Source organism: Pelodiscus sinensis, chromosome 3 (assembly GCF_049634645.1).
Source record: "Pelodiscus sinensis isolate JC-2024 chromosome 3, ASM4963464v1, whole genome shotgun sequence".
NCBI classification, from domain to species: Eukaryota; Metazoa; Chordata; order Testudines; family Trionychidae; genus Pelodiscus; species Pelodiscus sinensis.
Genome location: NC_134713.1, coordinates 53,376,389 through 53,393,096, shown reverse-complemented (window position 1 = coordinate 53,393,096; position 16,708 = coordinate 53,376,389). Strand labels below are relative to the sequence as shown.

The window sequence follows — 16,708 nt, the reverse complement described above, 5'->3', positions numbered from 1 at the left end:
TTTGCTATGTCTACAAAGCTCATTTACATGGCTCCCTCGATGGAGCCATGTAGTATAGACATACCCTCGCAGTGGTGTTTTGCCCCTTGTAACCAATTTGGCTGTTGTGAGGTCACAAATTGTAAATGCAGGAATTGTAAAATATGATCATCAATGCTTGCAGTTATTGTGGGAATGCAGAAAAGTTAGATGGCCTACATCTAAACTATAAGTCTCTTTCGAAAAAGAGCATCTAGACTACAACCTGTACTTTCAAAAAAGTGAGCCGCTTTTTCGAAAGAGAGTCTAGATGCTCTCTTTCAAAAAACACAGTACTTTAGAAAAAAGGCGCTATTCCTCATAAAATGAGGTTTCCGTAATCAAAAAAACTGCCGCGTTCTTTTGGTTTACTTTCAAAAGAATGCAGCTGCAGTCTAGACGCAGGTGACGTTTTTTAGAAAAAAGGGTACTTTTTCAAAAAAAGTAAGACTGGCTCAATCTCTTTCTCCCCACTGTTTCAATGACAAGAGCTAAAGTAAGGTTCCATAAGGAGTCCCTTTTAGTATTTAAGTTTACTTCAGTGGATGCTGGAATCTCTTGTGGCTGGACTGTGCTTTGGGCAAAGAGCTGAAATCACTGAGAGCTGAAATCAGTAGGTTTGGCCCAGAGCCATATCCACCACAAGCCAGTGGAAGATGCGAAGAGCAGCATGATGAGCAGCCAGCAGGGCAGAGATAGAAAGGTGCAAGGAGCAGCCAGCAGAGCAGCAGCAGCAAGGAGTGAAAATGGCAGAGCATCACCAGCATCTACGCAGCACTGCTGATACCACTGCTTATGCCAGCTGAGGCATCAGCAGTGCTGTGTAGAATGGGACAATTACATCTTGTGTCTTACTTCTAACAGTTCTATTAACATTTTCCAGAACATTAGCCTTTTTGAAACTGCATCTCACTATTGACACATTCAATGTGTGATCAAATATAACCCCCAGAACCTTTTGAATAGAACTATCACTTAACCAGTTATTCCCCGTTTTGTAGTTATACGTTTGATTTTTTTTCCTAAGAGGAGTACTTTGTACCTTATTGAATTTCACCATGGTCATGTCAGGCCACTTCTCCAATTTTCTCAAGATCCTTTTGAATGTTATCCTATCCTGTAAAGTGCTTGCAACACCTCCCAAGTTAGTATAATCTCTAAATTATATCACCATACTCTTCACTCTAATATTCAAATCATTAATGAAAATATTTATTACAGGTGGCCCTCAACTTGCCACACGATTAGCTCCCAGGGAAGCATTGCAAGTCAGGAGTGTCGTAACTCAAACCCTCATTTACAATAGGCACCATGAGCCATTATAAATGCAGGCCAAGGATGTATGTTGGGGGTTTTTGGCCCCTTCCACACTTGCAAAAATGGTTGTAAGTTGCGGGGGGAGGGGTCGTAACTCGGGTGGTTGGCGATTGAGGGTTTCCTGTAGTACCAGACTCAGAATAGACCCCTGTGGAACCGTGCTAAATATGTCTCTCTAGTTTGACAGGAAACCATAGAAAACTATTATTGGAATATAGTCTTTCAACCAGTTGCATACTCACCCATTCTAGTAATTTCATCTAGATCATATTTCTATGGTTTTTCTTATATGAATTTATGTGAGACAGTGTCAAAAGTCTTACTAAAATCAAGATACATCACATCAAGCCAGTAATCCCATCAGAAAAAATGGGTCTTCATAAATTGGTATTATCCTCCAGGTGCTTACAAATTGATCATCTCTTTCTATATCTTTCCATGCACCAAGCATGAAATATTCATTGACATGAGAGGTAATGTGTCTGATCCTTTGAGACTGGTAGAATTTTATGTGACTTGTGTGTCTGGGTGGAAGCCTAAAACTGGGTTTAAGGCATGGGTCTCAAACTCCTGTCCAGAGCAATTGCACAATCCGATCCATGTGAGCCTGTCTGAGTGTGAAGGAAGGGGAACAGCCACTGTTGCTGCACAGCATGAGGCCCCCTAGTAATCCCCAAAGATGTGCGATTGGGGGAATGGGACTCAGTGGTGGACTGGTGGCAGACAACCTCCCACTCCCGGCCTGCTGGGAATCCTGGACCATACTGTACAATTGTTCCAGGAGTTGAGACCCCTGCTTTAAGGGATGCATGTTGTTGGCTTCTGGGTAACCAGTAAGGTATTACAGAAGTTGTTTTGTGCTCGCTTGATAAATCTAAGTATTCACCACCAGCTTTGGGGAGCGGTTACCCCATTCTTTGCAATTTGGCCTTAATTGAGTAACCTTAGTTGTCTCCCCAAGACCCTGGTCACAGTAGCTAAGGACTGTTATCCCTGCTTTGCAGAAACAGAGGCTTTGCAGAAACCAGATTAAGAGGTTTGTCTTCAGTCCCAGGAGTCTGCAGCAGAGCTGGAAATAGAATACAGAAATAGATTTTTTTAGACTTCTGCCTAATTCATGAGACTATGTTTCTATAATATTGCCCTGCCCCCATTTTTGATGGGATCTTTTCATTCTTTACATTTTGTGAGGGTTTTGTTTTTGTTTGGTTGGTTTTTTTTGGTCCCTTATTGCTTTCAAGGTTGAGGAAACCTTTACGTGGTCCCAAGCAAAGGAAATGAACCATTGAAATGCCAAAACAGAGCTTACTAAATGAGTCAAATTTTATCCAGTGTTTTTCTTAAGTTTTAACTTCTCTTGAAACTTTTCTGCATGACACTGCTAGCATATATTAGTAAATGTTTAATGTGTATGATAGAATCACTATCAATCGTGAGAGCAAGAAATAGGATTAGTTATTGTAAGACATGTGACTGACTGCAGATGTTGTTGATCAAATGTAGTTGTTGAATGTTCTGATGGTTGTTCTACTCTTGATATTAAATAGAAAAGGCTAATCATAATAATTAATTTTGAAGTTTTGAAATAATAAGCCAAGTGATTTCAAATAAATTAACTTTCTGGTGAAAAATGAAAACTGAGAAAATATAAATTTTTTCAGAGAGCTCATTTAAATGTCTCATAATTTTGCATTAAGGTAATTCTGAAGATGTGCTGAAGTCTCAGATTAGTTGAAGACATTTTGCATCCACAGACTTGGAAGTTTCCTAAAAGTCTTTTGTGATTTTCTGAGCTGATGAAACTCAATCAGTTGGGAAAAGGGAGGGGAGAAGAAAATTTGGTCAGATGTAGAAAGAACAGAACAACTGGGGTTTGTTATAGGGGTTTGTTATTATAGGATTAAAAATGCCCTAGAAGTATCTTAAAAGTTCTAGAAATCTTACAATATTTACAGTTTTATTTGCAATATTTACAGTAGATTGTTCATGCTGGAACAGGGGCCAACAGCCTATTTACCCACAGCCATTTCCTTAAAGTCCTAATTTAGGCTAACCTCTTATTGACCTAAATGGAACTAAATGGAACTAAATGGAAGAGGCATTTGAGTTCTGACTGAGTAAGGCTTGCCAGACTAGCCAAGAGTGGATACATGTTTGGCAGTGCAATTTCCCATCGATAATCTAGAGAACTGTCTTACAGGAGATAGTTTGAGGTGTAAGAGGGAATTCAGTTTCTCTGTTCATTTACTCATGCCCTCTCTGTTGTGACAGCTAGAGCCAGTCATGTTGGAAGCTTTGTGATGTGTGTGATGCTAACAAGCCAATTGTCAAAGCCCAGGCATCAGGTAAAAACTGACAAACTCAAGGCTGGAAGCCAGGCCAATTCACTTGTGTATTAATAAAGTGCTTGTTAAATGTATGAGTATTTGGTGTTTAAACTCCATGAAAAACTAAGAGGATGTTGCATGGATTTGTTTTCACTTATCTGTACCCTGTTAGAATGAAATAGCAACTATTTATACTGTTCATACCCCTGTACCTATATAACCTATCAAATCAGAAAGAAGCCTTGTGTAATGCAAATAAGAACTTCAATGGGAAAGTGCCAATTCGTGCACATTTCAAAATAAGCAGTCATTGTGTGTTATGATCAAAGATCCACTATTCTAAATGAATCCCTCATTCATGCTCCTCTGGTAAAGATCTGTGAGAAATAACTATAAATTTGGACACAAGGAAAAATTCATCCCTAAACTATCTCGATTCTAACTGAAAGAGAACGTGGAGAGCCTCAGAAACAAAATACAGGACTATGTAGCACTTTAAAGACTAACAAGATGGTTTAAAGACTAACAAGATGGTTTAAAGACTAACAAGATGAGCTTTCGTGGGCCAGACCCACTTCCTCAGATCAAATAGTGGAAGAAAATAGTCACAGAGCCTCAGAGTTACATTGGGTAGCTGAGAAAGATTTTGGGAACATGACAGATTACAACATCTCAGTTACTATGTGGAATTATCGCTGTGACTCACAGACTCACCTGAAACATATATTTTACCTGCTTTAGCCTTTGACTAAAAGTTGATTAGCCAGGAAAAAAAAAGAGAGTTAATTAATTTACTATAGAATGGGCTATTAGTGTTGTATTCAGGCCCACCAACTATGGGAGCAAAGGGAGCAACTGCCCTGGGGCTTGGCAATTCAAAAGGGAAGGGGGGGTTCCCAGCTGCTGCTGCCTCTACTGCAGTAGTAATAGTGGCCAGAGCTGCCACTGCCAGAGTGCCACGTGGCGTGCTCTTGACGACTCTGAGGGGGCCTGGGAGGAGTGTGGCTCAGTGCAGTCTGGGCAGTGTTGAGGGCTAACTACCCCAACCCTGCCCCTTCCACCTGAGGCTCTGCCCCTTCCAGGAGCACAGAGCTAGCCCCCAACCCTTGCCCAGGGGTCCAGAAAGTAAGTTAGCATCCCTGGTTGTCTTTTTTATGAGCTCAAGGATACAAATAGCCTGAGAGAGTCACTGGTCAAAAGCCAGAATATGTCAAATGGCTACCAACCCCCCTGCACATAGTGACAGAGTTCAGTCACTTCTGATCTTAGTCACATTTGAATGGAATGATCATCTTGCAGGGCCAAGGATTCCATAGTTCAGCAGTTCTTAAACTGTGGGTCAGGAACCCAAAGTGGTTCCACATTTTAATGGGGTCGCCAGGGCTGGCTTAGATTTGCTGGGGCCTGGAGCTGACACCCAAACCCTACCACAGAGGGTGGAGCCTAAGAACTTTATCCCTAGGTGACAGGGCTTAGGTTTCAGGCTGATGCTGGGCTGGGAGTGGGGGGGGAGGCAGCAGAGCTGAGGACGGCTCAGACTTTGGTTCTCTCTCCTGGGGTTGCGTAGTAGTTTTTGTTCTCAGAAAGGGGTTGCTGAGCAATGAAGTTTAAGAATCCTTGCCATAATACATTTTCAGTCCCTAGAGCACCTATCCTGATGACGTTTTATAGTAATCTTATATACACAGAAAGAGAAAAACTTTCAAATTGAGTTTATTTTTGGTCTTGTAAATGATGAACACATTGTTCTTGCCTAACAAATAATAAAGGTTCTGAATAAGGAAACTAAAAGGTGTTGCAAAAGGTTCTCATGATGGGTTCCAAACCCTTCTACCTCAAGCCAGAAGACATTTGGTTAAGTGCTTTCATAAAGCCATGGCTCATGATTACAACAAATGGGGACAGCACATGGAGGATATCTTGACACATGATATAAAGGAGAATTGGCTTTGCTAAAAGAGTAGCTTTTGCTTCGGAAAAATCATTTGAAATATATCACAATTTAGCATAAGTGCAATTAGCCTTACATAGTTTTCAGATTCCTTGTCATTTCATTACTTATCAGCAATACATTTACTCAGATGAACACATTTTATTTTCTACCCAGGCCTGCTGATGGGGGGAACCAAAGGGGCAACTATTTCAGGGCCTCTCAATTTAAAAAGGTTCAGAGGGGCCCTAGGGGAGCTCCTTGAATTGTTGCTGGAGCTCCAGGGTGTGTGCGCCAGGAGGCACTAAAGGACTGTCTGGGGGGAAGCTAGCCCCAGCACACACATACCCCGCTTCTACCCGAGGAACCATCCCTTCCAAAGGCACAGAACCACCTCCCCATGTTGCCCAGGGGGTCCGCAAGTCTGTCGGCTGCCCAGTCTTTACTGAATTCCATCTTAAGTTTCCATTGTACACTGAAACCATAGAGGCAAATTCAGTGTCTTACAGCAGATTTCAGTTTGATCCATTTTGCATGAAATGATAAACGCACAATAATATCTACCGTAGCTGAGTAGAACATCATTGAGTCAACACTACAAATGCAGGATCAAACAAAAGGAGAAACTAGATAGAAATGGAGAAAGCTGCAGTAGAAATTTAAATCTCTTAAATGTACTTGCCATATGTCTTAAAGAACACCGAGGGGGGGAAATTAACGCACAACCTCTCTTGCAAAAGGAGCTGTAATGTCTGGGCTCTCTCTTTTGGAGGCTGTCATAAGTGGTGGGGATGTGAGTGAATAGGACCAGAAGAAGAGTCTAGGAGGCTTACTCTTCTCCATGAAAGACCAATATTATCTCAAGAGTCAAAATAGAAGCAAAAGGCAGCCCTGACAGCCCTGCAGACCTGAGGGCCCTCAAGCTGCTGTGCAGTGAAATTCTTACCTATGGGGCTAAGACTAAAGATATTACGCTATAGTACCTCAGTGCAAGTGGATATTAATTTTCAGTGTTTTACTTGCTGCATTTAGAGTCTTTGCATGCTGCTGCTGCACCACCTACTGTCCAGAAGAAGGATAGCACGGGAGAGGGCTGCTCTCAGAAAAGCCTCTGTGTTTATGGTGCCATGGTGACAAAGTCAGTATAGCTAAGGAGAGCAAACCAGAACCCATGCATTACAGAAGCCAGGGATCCGGTAACTTGCATTTTGACACCAAGGCTGTCTACACACTGGGCCACTTATTCCGGAAAAGCAGCCGCTTTTCTGGAATAACTTGCCAGCTGTCTACACTGGCCGCTTGCTTTTCCAGAAAAGCAATGACGATCTACTGTAAAATTGTCAGTGTTTTTCAGGAAAAACTATGCTGCTCCCGTTCGGGCAAAAGTCCTTTTCTGGAAAAACTATTCCGGAAAAGGGCCAGTGTAGACAGCACAGTAGTCTTTTCCGCAAAAAAGCCCTGATTGCGAAAATGACAATCGGGGCTTTTTTCCGGAAAAGCGCGTCTACATTAGCCATGGACGCTTTTCCAGAAAAAGTGCTTTTCCGGAAAAGCATCCTGCCAATGTAGACACGCTTTTTCCGGAAATACTTATAACGGAAAACTGTTTCATTTTAAGCATTTCCGGAAAAGGGTGCCAGTGTAGACGCAGCCTAAATGTTTTTATCAGCTCTCATTGCTGAACATATATTTTCAACAAAACTAAAAGTACAGACCAGAGAAAAGTCCATTGTTTTTTTACAGAAATCACTTAAAATATGTGTTGGAAAGAAACAGCATCACGGTGGGCTTTTATACATATATTTCCCCGTGTACTTGTCCCAGTATGTTAGATATATGTATGTTCCAGTATAGCAACCCACACATATATTTCATCCATATGGAGTTACTTTGGAATGATATTCATGTAGATAGGCATGTGTGGTCATCCCTCACTGTCACTCTCCAGAGGCAGCCATATTTCTTTGCTGTCACATACCTGGAATGGCAGTCAGTACAAGGGAGAAATTAGCTATCTCTAGGGCTCACCCCCTCAGGCAGGGCAGAGCTGTGAACAATTCAGGGCCCAGGCCCTTGGGCAGGGGGCCACCAAGCAACTTAGAGCTTCACTCCTCAGGCAGAGTAGATCAGGTAAGAGTCTAAGAGCCCAGAGAGTGGTGACCACCCCACACTGTGAAGGGGCTCCAGAAAGGGGTGAGCTCTCCATACATACTAGCATCCTAGATCAACAGATGGTAGACTCACAGGCTGTGTCTAGACTACATGGCTCCGACGACGGAGCCATGTAGATTAGGATTATAGGCAAATGCAAATGAAGCCACGATTTAAATGATCGCGGCTTCATTTACATTTACATGGCTGCCGTGCTGAGCCGACAAACAGCTGATCAGCTGTTTGTCAGCTCAGCGTGCTAGTCTGGATGCTCCCCTGCCGACATCAAAGCCCCTTGTCGGCAGCCCCGTTATTCCTCGTGGGATGAGGTTTACCAGGGCTGTCAACAAAGGGCTTTGATGTCGGCAGGGGAACGACCAGACTAGCGCGCTGAGCTGACAAACAGCTGATCAGCTGTTTGTTGGCTCAGCACGGCAGCCATTTAAATGTAAATGAAGCCGCGATCATCTAAATCGCGGCTTCATTTGCCTTTGCCAAAACAACAAATCTACATGGCTCCCTCGACGGAGCCATGTAGTTTAGACGTACCCACATAGCCCTCCTACCAACGGGGGGAAGGCTGCCACCCCTGGGGTGGATAGGCAGAGAGGGGGATATAGGCCCACCCGACTCAACTGCATCCCAGCCCAGAGCCCTAACAGTGGTGAACTGGTCTGTCACTAGGTCAGCCGGGATTAACCCGCAATATGTTGACCTTTTATTAGGCTACCATACTACCAGACAGTTGTTTAGTTTCCCTGGGCTACTCCTTATCCTCCCCAGGTTTGGTACCTTGATATGTTGAGAGTCAGGTGTCTTCTTGGGGAACACCACCAATGACAACCCCATCAGCTCCACAGGACTGGTTGGGGTTGGCAACTCTGGTAGCTTAGGCATTTCCTTAGGGTAACTAAAGTTTTTTTGAGGCTCCTGCGTCAGCAATGGAGAAAAGACATCCATCTCCTTTGACAGCTTCTGCTCAGTTGTGCGACAGGGCCCTTTTTTACTTCCTGTTCCTGTCTTGCTTGTCTGCTTCTGGCATGATTAGTGAGGCTTTCTTGGCTTCACCCACCAGGAGGCATCTGGCCATCCCTCTCTGTCAGCCTCTGAGGGTGGCCATCCCTCTTTGTGAGAATGTGGGGGTTTATTTGGTTTCATGATTTAATGATTTTTCTCCATTCACATGACAGGTTTTGAGAACAGAAGTAAATCTAGAGATTTGTGTAATTTGCTATTATTACTGATAAGCATAGCCTTGCTAAAATGAATCCACTGTTCCCTAGGGTCTCTCTTTTTGAAAGCTGAAAAAGTGTGTCCTTTCACTCAGAATTCTAATTAATTTCTCCAGCTAGCTTGCTGGATTTCATCAATGCCAAAAAACCCTACAATTTTTTTATTTCTTTGGAATTCAATCCTTCTGCATTGTGCAAGAACATGAAGCAATCTCATTTGTAGTAAAAGCAAAATCAAGGAGTTTAGGTACAATCACATTTTTATCTATATCAAATTCATCAAAGATTAACAAGCTTTTTTATTAAACAAAACACATAATTAAGTTGTGTCATCATGGAGGCTGAGAATTTAGGAGAGTTCAATATAATATTATATACCTGTGCAGATTATCAGAACATCCATGATTACATTAGGTAGTTTTGTTTGTGTTTTATTAAGGGATAAACCAACCATTTACTGACTGGGATTAGAAAGAACTTTCTTTTTTACATAGAAAAGAACTTTTTCTTCTCTAGTTTTTCATAATTGACTACTGGGGAGTTTCCTGGACCATCCTTTGATGCTTCTTGTACTGATAACTGTCAAAAACCATATAGTAGTCTAGATAAACTATTGGTCAACATGACTTGGCAATTTAATAATCATATAATACTAGAACTGGAAGGGATTGTGAGAGATCATTGAATCCAGTCCCCTGCCCTCACAGCAGGACCAAGCATTGTCTAGATCATCCCTGACAAGTGTCTATCTAACCTTCTCTTAAATATCTCCCGTGATGGAGATTGTACAACCTCCTTAGACAATTTATTCCAGAGTTAGGAAGTTTTTCCTAATGTCCAACGTACTCTTCTCTTGCAGCAATTTAAGCCCATCGCTTCTTGTCTTATCATCAGAGGCCAAGGAGAACAATTTTTCTCCCTCCTCCTTGTAACACAGCTCCAGCTCCAGCTCTGGGGAAACGTCTCAATATTTTGCATACTATCAGGAGCTGGACAGAATCCTGGGAGGCAGGGAACCCCTATCTGCATGGGTACGCATCAAGTCAGGGTTGGAGGCACCCGTCCATTGCCAGGAGGTGGATGAGGCCAACCCTGAAGAGCAGCAGCTCCAGGACAAGGAGGAGGACCCCAGAAGTGTTATGACCCTCACCCTTGAGCCAGTCCCCCAGACCCAGAAGGTCTCCTAGGCATCTTCTGACCCTGGAGAGGGAACATCAGGTGAGTGCTGTGAGGTTGCCACACACACAGGGCGGGGGACGTGGGAGCACAAGGGATGGGGGTGCGATCTTCACGTGTCATGCTCTGCCTGGACAGTGTGCAGCTGTCTGTGCATGTGCAAGCAAGTTCAGTCCCAGGGCACACATGGGCAGCTGCTCCCAGCGTGGGGAGGGTCCCATGTATGTCTGACCCCAGGGAGGGCCGTCCTCCTCCTGCCAGGAACTGTGGGAAGCAGGCTGGGCACAAAGACACCACACAGACCACCAAGTGTCACATATAGCGCTCGGCCACGTGTGCATGTGCAACACAACAACCGCTCCCGCAGACAGTGCTGCCACGTGCAGGCGTAGGGAGTTGGGGCCCTGAGAGAGCCAAGCTGCTCCAGGCCCCTCTCTTATACTTGGGAACCCACTGTGGCCGGACACTTCCCTGGGCTGCTTGGCCATGGTGGTGGTGTTGGGGTGGTAGGGAATAGGATGTTGCCCTAGTCTCCTTGGAGCCCCTGAGAGACTGGGGCTGCTGGCCAGGCCACACGTGGGCTTGCTGTCAGAACATTGGCGTCCCTTGTTCTAAGGACAGTTACTCACTACTCATAAGCAGGGGCAGTGTGTGCACACATGACTGACCACTTCTTCTCCCACAGCCGGAGCAGCTGGACCTGACCAGCAAGCGACACCTGTCCCACCACCCAGCGGGGCCCATGGAAGCTGCAGGCACTGGCACATGTACACCGACCTCATGCGCAAGCACATTCGGGTCCTTGAAAGGCTGAAGGAGACCGTGGCCAGGAGGACGCGGGCAGAGGATCTGTGGCATGACCTCTCCAGCAGCGAACAACAATCTGTGCCACAATCCAGGTGGCCGTGGCCTTCCCAGGTACTGTTCCCATTGCCGCTCCTCCTGCTCAACCTGCTCCGCCCCCCCGCACCCTATTTCCCCCCCTTATCCCCAGCCATCACAGACCTAGCTGCAGCCCCCTCTCCTGTCCAGCCCCCTACTGTCCTAGGCCCCACACAACCTGAGCACATCTAGGTCCACAGACCCGAGGTGGCAGGAATTTGTGGTCCAGCGACACCCTGTGCCCTGAGCTCCCCTCTCCCCTCCAGATTTACAGCCCCCCTCCTCTGCAGTTAAAGAAACATTTTTATATTTAAAACAAAGTTTATTTTTGAAAACAACACAGTTATTTTGTTATTGATTGTTATTCAATGCACACTTTGTTGTCGTTATATCAATAGGACTTTTTGTTTGAACTAATTAAGGCTGTCTCCCTTTCATACCTTTTCCCATTAACATTTATTATAGGCTATGGTGACATCTTACAAACTCATGCTCACTTTTTACAGTTGATCTCACAATCAGAATAAATTTGACAACAGTGCAATCATCACAACACTCCCCATTTCAAATACAGGCAGTCCCTGGGTTACGTACAAGATAGGGACTGTAGGTTTGTTCTTAAGTTGAATTTGTATGTAAGTCGGAACTGGTACATATTGTAGGGGAAACTCTAGCCAAACATTTCTCCAGAGCTCAGTTTTATTCTCCCACACCTCACTTCCCTCAGTCCTTTATTCTCAAGCTGAGGTGTCTGCTAAGAAAAGCCACTCTGCGTCTCCCTGGTCTGCTGGGGGGGGGGGGGGGGGGGGGGCGCTAGCTTCGTGTCTCCCTGGTCTGCTGGGGGGAAGCAGCTAGTGCGGGGTTGCCTCACCCCGTTTGTAAGTAGGGATCTGATGTAAGTCGGATCCATGTAACCCGGGGACTGCCTGTAGCATAAAGAAGTTCACTAGCATACCTTACAGCAGTTTATCAGTAGCTTCATCCTCTCCTATCGACATGTGGGGCTAGTACACACCTTGTTCTATCTGGAGGCTTATATTAGTAGTTGGGAAAAATGTTGAAATCTGCTGCCAAACTTTTAGTATAAAAGAGGGAAAATCTCAGTTGTAGCATTCAATTTTTACTGATCAAATAAAATGCTAAAGATCAAGTTATGTTCTTCTGAAAGCTGGCCAGTAAATTTTGATTCAAATAAAATGTCACTGAACAATTTAAATGTTCACATTTTTCTTTTCACTTGCCTGCCAGTTCCATTTTCAGCATGATGCCTCTCCTACTCTCACAGCAAGTGCAATATCACCCACTGAGCTAGCCTGTTTAAAAACATGCATGGCCACCTAGGGCTTCATTGGTGAAGCTGTAGTAATTAGGAATGTCAGGGTAGCAGTGGAAATTAAGGTTCTGGGAACAGCCCCCTCAGGAAGCATGGAAATAAAGAGGAGGAAAGAGATATAACATCGGGGGGCGGGGGTGTTCTGCAGTGGAGTGGCCATTTCTTTGGGACAGTGGCTACAAGAAAATTGGAAGCAAATAAAAGGACCTAATGAATACAGAAAGTAAATGATAATAAAAGACAGGCAAGCACAAAGGGCAAATCTAAGGGCTGGTGAGCAAATTGTGGATGGTCTGACCTACTGACTAGAGCAACAGTCTTGCCTACCAGTTAGAGCTGAATCTAGCCAGGGAAGGTCCTGAAGCAAAGCCAAAGGTCAGAGCTGGGAGCCAGGAGTCAGAAGCCAAAGCCTAATTCACTGATACAGTCAGAAAGCACAGCCAGAAGTCAGAAGCCAAAGGTGAAGGTTTAACTGGAACAGGATCAGGGCAAGGATCACATTCAGCAACTACTAGATTGCTGGTGCTACTGAGCTTATGTATGTTCACTGACGCCCTGCAGCCAATCTGTGAATTCAGTCCATCAGGGTCAGATTGTGTCATTGGGGAGCCAGGAGTTGGTTCTGCTGTAGGCTGGCCCTGACAGCTAGAAATTCCCTTGCTCCTCAGAGTGTTTCTAAGTTTCTTGTTCAGCTATGGAGCAGGCTTGGAGCTGGCCCACACACATGCTGACTCTGGATCTCTCTAAGATCATTCTGCTCTCCGCATACATATCTCCCATGGAGCTGCAATGTGGGGCTTATGCATTCAACTGTGGAGCAGTATGATGGGATGAAGTCCCAGTCATTAAATACCATCATGTAGTTTGTTACATTGCTCTACCCAGCACCACACTAAGCCTTTACACTACATTATTTATCACATTTGTTTCTCCTCAGCCATCTGCCAAAGAGAGGAGAGGGAAGAGACCGCTCTATCCAGAGATCCTTCTTTGTTCTGGTTATACTGGCCTGTCACTCTTTCCCCAGCAGTTCCTTTCTATTCCTTCTTTTACCGTTAGCATTAATTGGCTAGCTAGCTATTCTAATCCTCAAAGTAGGCACAATTAGGTCCACCATGGGGAGTGTGGGAGGAATTAATTTGTGTAATGTATTAAAGCATGGCAAATGATAAGAGTGTATAGTGATGAAGAAACAAAACACACTTGATGGAATTCCTGGTGGACTAAAATAATAATGAGATGGGCTATTCTGCCCATCACTCCCGTTGAGTCCCTTTGGTTAGGGACAGAAATTAGCAACCGCACCATCATGGCTGTTCCTCTTTGTCAGAGAGTGAGGGCAAAGTGCACATTTTTCTGCATTTTTATTCCAGCTGGGGAGTGCAGGGAGCAGATGAATATGGACCTGCCTCAGCTGAGGGATATGCAGCCCTCCTTTAGCTTTGCCCATTGGAGCTGAAGCAACCACTGACAAGCGCGTCTCACCTGGCTCCAAACTGCTGCAGTGAGATAGTGCAGGAGTAGTCCTTCCTCCATGGGGCAGCCTTCATACTGAACCCCTCATCCCCATCCCCACACCAAAGCACGTACATTTTCATTTTATTTTCCACTTTTTCCCCTAGCCAATTAATTGAGTTAAAGACCTGAGCAATGCCGGGTAAATCTTCTAAAAGCCTATCATAAGTAAATCCCAATTATGGAGTTGAGAGTTTTGGTCATAAGTTCTGATCAGGTGCCAGGGGAAGGAAAAGACTCTCCTGCCCCCAGACACCACAGAGGAAACAGCCACAGTGGAATTGGTCTACTCTAACTGAAGTACCTGAGAGTCTAGGAAGAATGCAAGCACAGAGACTATTGGCAGGCTTGTGGATTAAAGAGACCTAAAGGAAGTGAAGGAGAAAGCCCACCAAAGATGCATGGAACAAATAGCAATAGTCAAAGCCAATGAAGAAACTGAGGTGATGACACACAGGAGAGAGATGGAAGTTAAAATAATGAAGCTAAGAATACTGGAGCTACAAAAGGAACTTCTTCATCCAATGAATAACTTATCTTGTTCCAGCTGAATACACAATACAAGGGAGTAGGAAAAAGTCTGCCTGACTTATGAAGAGACTGGCAGTATAAAAGAGTACCTGTCCACCTTTAAGAGGCTATAAGGGATACACAATATTCAAGCAGATAGACAAAAACCTATCCTCTTAGCCAGATTAACTAGGAAAGTCAGACAAACTTTTAAGGATATGAATGAGAGTGATGCTAAGGTGTCTACAAAACATCAAGAAAATGTATTTAAAATATTTAAGATTACCTTGAGATGTATTGATTAAAGTGTAGAAACCTCAAAATGTTTGACAATGTCAATCATAATTAATATTTACATAAAATTGAAACTTAATGAGGAAAATGGATAATGGAGTCTTGGGATGAAAGTGACTATTAGAAACTGTTTGATCTGATGGCCCAAAAGCAATTATTATTGGTAGTTATATAGAATCATAGAATAATAGACTCCTAGGGCTGGAAGAAACCTCAGTAGGTCAATGAGTACAGCCCCCTGCCAAAAACAGGACCAATCCATCCTAACCAGGGCCTTGTCAAGCTGGGACTTAAAAACCTTTATGGATGGAGATTCCATCACCTCCCTAGATAACCCATTCCAGTGCTTCATTACCCTCCTAGTGAAATAATTTTTCCTAATAGCCAACCTAGGCCTTCTGCACAGTAACTTAAGACCATTGCTCCTTGTCAGGGGCAGTCCATGGATGTAGGCAACCTCAGCAGTTGCCTAGGGTTCTGCGTTTAACACGGCACCCAATGATGACATTACACCATTGAGGGCTGTGGAAGCAGGGGCGCCAATTGTGAATTCCAACTAGGGCGCCAGTTGCTGGCAGCTCTCCTCAAGCCACTCCTGCTCTTGTTCTGTCATCCGTCACTACTGAGGACAGCCTCTCTCCATCTTCTTTGGAAATTCCCTTTAGGAAGTTGAAGGCTGCTATCAAATCCCCCCTCACTTTTCTCTTCTGCGGACTATATAAGCCCAAATCCCTCAGCCTCGCCTTGTAGCCATCTGTGATGACAAAAAAAAAAAAAAAAACTTCCACAGTATTAGAGGCTGAAGAAATTGCTGATGAATATGTTGAATCAAGGGCCTGTTCGGGTGCTAATTCCAGAGAAAGGAAAAGCCCTTTTGCATCCATTTGAAAAGGAAGAGGGGACTGGAAATAAATCTAACCCCAACTTTGATTTAAAAAACCAAGGGAATGTAGGTATTAAAATTCCCTTACAAAAGGGAAGGCAAGTAATCTTTGTGCCATATAAAACCAAATTGCCCAAAACTTAAAGTAACTCCATGATTCATTTGCCCAGCTGCCACAGTGAATGCCTTGACCATTGATCTGAGACAACCATAGAGCAGAACTCTGGTGAACTACATTAGGACTCAGCCTTGAGAGAGTAGTGAAGAATGTATTAACAATGCTACGGTACCTGGCATAGATTGTATGGGTGGGAGGGACACAGCATCCAAGTGTCTTAGGTCAAGGAAAGTTTGGTAAGAAAGGAAGACAGCTCTCCTGGGAAAAGCTTAAACATATTAGCTTTGGCTGAATAAGCTGTATCTTTGGACAAGGTCCATCGAAAGAGTGGTTTAGAGATTCCATTGCTTTGCCAGATTCTGCTCTTAACTTAAATGAAACTCAAAAAGCCTTTATTGAGCTCAACAGGTTAATCCTTCCCTAGGCAAGGATAAGAATGCAGCTCAGAATGGCACCCCAGTTTTGGAAGGAAATGGTAGAATCTTTTAGGAGAAGGTTTGTTGAATAGGCAGGATCCCACAGGAAAAAGTTGTCCTGGAGAGGTTTGGAAGCAGAGGCTTGTGCCAGAAAAGTACAGGCAGTCCCCGACTTACGTGGATCCGACTTACGTCGGATCCCTAGATACGAACGGGGTGAGGCAACTCCCGCACATGCGCAGCAGCATTCCCGGGGCTCGCTCACCTGGGTCCTAGGATCCTTCTCCTCCTCGGGCCGGCTCCGACTGGGGTCCCGCAGAGCTGCCGGGCAGAGGAAAAGTGCCTCCCCACGCCCGCTGCCCCCTCCCCTGAGCAACAGGCTGCGGAACAGACAAAAGCAGCCTCTCTGCCCCTCCTCCCCTCTATACATGCCGGGCTCCCGGAGCGCAGCAGCGTCCCCGGGGCTCGCTCACCTGGGTCCTAGAATCCACCTCCTCCTCCTCTTCGGCCGGCTCCAACTGGCCTCTGCCTGCAGCAGCTGGCCACAGGGACAGGGATCCCGCAGAGCTGCCGGGCAGAGGAAAAGTGCCTCCCCACGCCCGCTGC

The 16,708-nt window shown here is 44.7% G+C and overlaps 1 long non-coding RNA gene across 1 annotated transcript in view; it reads left to right on the top strand.

The window, feature by feature from the left end:
• Positions 1–9,934: 9,934 nt before the first annotated feature.
• Positions 9,935–16,708, top strand: part of LOC142827810 (uncharacterized) — a 39,566-nt gene continuing 32,792 nt past the window's right edge. The window contains exons 1-2 of the long non-coding RNA XR_012902566.1: positions 9,935–10,193; positions 10,837–11,069. This is a non-coding gene — a long non-coding RNA (uncharacterized LOC142827810). The remainder of the gene's footprint in view (positions 10,194–10,836; positions 11,070–16,708) is intronic.